Genomic DNA, 4,995 nt, shown 5'->3' on the forward strand with positions numbered 1-4,995 from the left:
GAAAAACTTAGCTTATTTTTAACTTCCTTATGGGTCCTCTTTTAGGGTATTTGCTAGAAATCAAAATGGAGGTAAATTTTGTTTATTGTTGTAGTATTTCCGCTCTTGCAGAAACGTAAAACTATTTAACAGAATAAGTTTTTTCTTTGGATTGATACGAGAAGCAATTACAGACGTTTACTCGCCTTCATGCATATCAGTTTTATGATTTGTGTGGTCCTTGTATTGTCTTTTTTTTTGAAAAAAAGATTGTGGCTTTCCTGAAATTTGGCCTTTCTTGTATTGATCCGCTTGTAGTTATCACAGCTTGATGAAGTTGCGTCTATAAATCATTATTACCCACACCGGAGTTCCATGGATAATAATCGATTACATTGATTTTTCGTGGTCTGTCTCAATAGATTTCGATAATAATCCATTATAATCGATTAAAAATGGATTATAATGAACTTATTTTTCTAATCAATAAAATCCGAATATAATCGATTATTTTTGAAAGAAAATGAAACTTGTTTTCGAGGCAAAATAATCCAATTTTAATCGATTATAATCAATTATAATTGGATTTTTTCGAGGGGTTATTCTTGAAATTTACAATTTTGTTCAAAATTATCTCATTTCCTCTTTAGTGCAGTTGCTACGAATTACGTTTCGTAAAATGTTACTTTTCAGAATAAAATTAATATTTTTTTTGTCTCTACTTTTTTTTTTAATTCATCGCAGTTTAACTAACACTTCATTTCACTGTTTTTTTAACCAAAACCCTAATAAAACTAAAGTTTCAGGGGTTTGAATTAAATTTTCATAGCTTCCCCCACCGGAGTTCCATGGATAATGATTATAAGTTTTTTTAACCCAGTTTTTTTACTCCCCCCCCCCCCCCCAGTTTACCGAGACACCCCCCTCCCCCCAGTTTACCGCTTACCGCCCACCCCCCAGTTAAGCCCCCAGTTTACTACCCCCACCAGTTTACTACCCCCCTCCCGCTTACTTCCACTCCCACCATTTACCCTACCCCTTTAGCTGAGGGGGCGAGGGGATGACGTTGAGACATGCCATGTAGTAAAAGACATGGCACAAATTCTGCAAATTTCTTGCAAAATTTGCAATATTTTGCAAAAATTATCGAATTTAGTTCTAAAAATGAAATGGATTATAATGGATTATAATGGATTTTTATTTCAAAATAATCGATTATAATGGATTTTTTCGGCAAAAATAATCGATTTCAGTGACAAAAATAATGGATTATAATCGATTATAATGGATTATAATGGATTTTTATTTTTCAAAAAAATCAATTTTAATGACCACATTATCGATTACGTGGTCTAAATTTGCCGCAATAATGGATTATAATGGATTATAATGGATTATAATGACAACATTTTAGACAACATTTTTCCATTATAATCGATTATTATCCATGGAACTCCGGTGCGGGTACGCCTTATAGCTTGTTCACCGTTTAATCGCTTGGACACAAAATGGGCGAAATGGGCCCAATATTTAAAGGTGAAGTTTTACACAGTTTTTTTGTCTTAATTTATCAATTCGTTATGAATGATTCCTCCATTCTACTTATTCAGCTTCAAAAATATACGTTGCTAATTGTGTACATAAGGCTTCACAACACGCATAAATGTGAAATTCATTTTTTGAGCTACTTCTATAAGTTTTCACTTTCAGTGCTTCAATGGGTACTTTGCTAGAAGAATTTGTAGAAATAAGAGCTTAAGCAAAATCAGTGTGTCAAAATTACATTGTCGCAAGTCTCTAGGAGGACGTGATATAACCTCAATTAAAATAAGCTTGATTGAATATAACATGCTGTTTCTTTTTAAACTTCCATCGCAAAAGGCTTCGTGATAATTTGTTTTTATTCAAATCAACAACTCTACAGGAAAAAAAAACAAAAGCAAAAAAAAAAACAACTGCAGCAAATTATTCTCCTGGTAAAAAAGTCGCCATGTGAGCAATTTCTCCTCTCTATCAACGCAGTGAATAATCACACTTAAGCCAACAAATGCCAAATTAAACAGCATAGCTAAGGTTTGAAGTTCTGAATTCTGATTGTGGTTTAAAAATTGTTTTCACACGAATTAGCACTCCCTGACTTCTTTTTCAGTTTAAATTTATCCAGAATATTCGCAAAAAATTTTGTTTCTGCACAAAAGCAAGTTTGCAACAAAAAAATGGATTAAAAAATTTTTACCTCAAGTTTGTGTTTTTGCTTATAAAAAAAATGCATATCATACAATTTTCATAAATGAAAATTATACGACCAGCATTTTTTGACCAAAATTAAAATCATGTTTTTAAGACTCGAGCAAAAAAATGTAGTTTGTTCTTATTTTTCTAGAACGTTTTTTAGTTGTTTTAACCAACGTTTTTATTGACTTTGAACGGCAGTAGAAACTTTCAGAAAAACAGTTTTTTTTCCTTTTTGTGATATATATAGGTGACCAATCGCTCGCTTTTTTTCCAATTTTGAAGGAAGAATATTTGTACACGGAGAGATTTTTTCTCTAGACTTTCGATTTTTACATTTGAAATTTTCAATTAAAATTTTATACGGCCTACGAGATTTTGATGCAAATGGCTTTAAAATAACAAAAATTTTCACGTTTAATCTTTATTAGAATTTTTGTTAATAATGGAGTTTGAGACTACACTAAATTTCAAAATTCAACTGGAATAATTAAATCGCGATGTATTTTGTCCTAAAAACCCGGGTTGACCAAAAGTTCTTTTCAAACAATTTCCATGTATTAGAAATTTCTTATCATACTTTTTCATACAATTCCATACGTACAGAAAATTGTTTATTGTACGATAGGTGTTTTTCCACAAGCCAAAAAACTGATTTTTTGTCTCTAAATTAATTTTTTTGAAAAAAATTGGTTTGTGTTTGTAACCAAACACAAGTGACACTCAAAGCACCAAAAGTTGGACGGTCTCGCATCAACAATGCATAGAACATGACCTGAATTGTCTTAGAGCTGTCTTTCACAAATGATTTAAGGAAAGTACAAAATTTTTAAATTTTGACAAAGCTTTTCAACGATAATTTTTTTTAAAAAATTGAAGTTTTCAATTAGCAGATATTGATCAAGGCAAACATAAAGACACCGTACAGAAGAAATAGGATTTTTTTTTTCAAAAATGTTTGTTTGCATACAAAAAGTGATTTGATCTTGAAAAAAAATTGTTTGGGGCAAATTCAAAATAACTTGGAAAAATTTTCGTGTCGCTATCAAAAAAATGGCATTCATAACTTTTAAATATATGGGAACTGTATGGTAAGCAGTTTTTTCAAAAACGAAAACCTCGCTTTCTTTATCACCAGACTGTTTTTATTAGAATCGAACAGCCGCAGAAATTAATTTATATCTTTTTTGAACCATTTTTCGAACCGTATGAAAGCTGTATGACAAGCATTTTTCCACACACTATATGAAGGGAATTTTATGATAAGTATTTTTGGTGTATGGAGGTCAACCCGAGAAACAAAAAATGGCTAGTTAAGCAGTTCAAAACTGAATTGGGGCAAGCAGTCTGCTATGGTTATTTGTTATCATACTCAAAAATTAACACTTCATGACTTGCATAGCGTATGGAGGTTGGAAGGAAGAGGAAAATAGAGCAAAGAATGTATTTTTTTTTCTCTAATTGTTTTAGTTGTTTTAACCAGCGTTTTTATTGACTTTAAACGGCAGTCGAAACTTTCAGAAAAAAAAACATCTTTTTTTCCGTTTTGTGTCAATTATTCGATCAATTTATCAACCAAAAACAATATTGTTAGCTTTAAAAAGCAGTCACGATATTCGGTGCTCCGCCTTGCTATGCGAGCACTTTTGTTGTTCTGATTTCCGAAAAAAAAACGATTGAATATTTGTGAATACTTTGGATTCTTTGTGAATACTTTGGAATCTATTTGGATTTTTTTCTTCAGATTAATTTCAATTTTAAACTAGCAATTTTTGACAAAAGTTTATTTCATCAAAAAATTGTTGTCCTGAGTTGAAATTCAAAAAACTTTTTCACCTGTAGTTTTGATTCAAACTTATGCGGTTGTTAAAGTTGCCATTTTAGTCAATTTTGGATAGTAAACGTGCGACATATATGTTATTGTTCCGACTTTCGATACGAAAATAAAGGAGTATTTGTGCTCGGGGTGGGTTTTTTTCTTCAGACCGATTTCGACTTTTAATTAGCCATTTTTGACAAAATGTTTTTTTAATCATTCGAAAGGTATTTTTGTCCTGAGCTCAAATTTGAAAAGATATTTTAACTGTGACCATTTTTCGTAAAGTTGCGGGGGTTTAAAGATTGCCATTTTGGTCAATTTGGGACAATTAACGCGCGATATATTTCGCGCTATTAGCGCGTAAGCGTCGAGTTAATCCCTCTTAGAAAATGTTCCGAATTGGTTGAAAGAAGCTTATTTGCCATAATTGATTTGTTACAAGTAGCGAATTCTATCCTCTTGTACTTTATATGGCGTGTGGGAGAAAAAATTCAAATTTTGGAAGAAAAACGATTTTTCATTTTGTTTTATTTCATTTAATTTTCTTAATGTTATTACTGCTCTATAAACTTTAATAGGCAGTCGGAACAGTCAGGGCTTCGCCCTCCTGATACGAGCAGTCTTGTTGACGTTTTAGCGAAGATTTATTTTGTCTTAGAAATCGCTCCAAATTGAATTGAGGCAAGCTCTTTGGTCTATTCAATACTATGATATATGCGAATTATATCACTTTGTACTTAAGATAGCCTGTGGTGAGTTGGTTTAGAAAAAAACTATAGAAAAAATTACAATTTTTTTTGAAAGTTTTTTCATTTTTTAAAGTAAGAGAACAGTATTCCATAGAGCTTAAAAAGCATTCGGAACATTTGAAAATTTGCCGTTATACCGGCAGTCTTTTTCTTTTTTAAGTCCTTATCTTAACATATCAAATCTCCTTTTCCTTTGAAAAACTTATTTTAGTGCAA

Source organism: Symsagittifera roscoffensis, chromosome 5 (assembly GCF_963678635.1).
Source record: "Symsagittifera roscoffensis chromosome 5, txSymRosc1.1, whole genome shotgun sequence".
NCBI classification, from domain to species: domain Eukaryota; kingdom Metazoa; phylum Xenacoelomorpha; order Acoela; family Convolutidae; genus Symsagittifera; species Symsagittifera roscoffensis.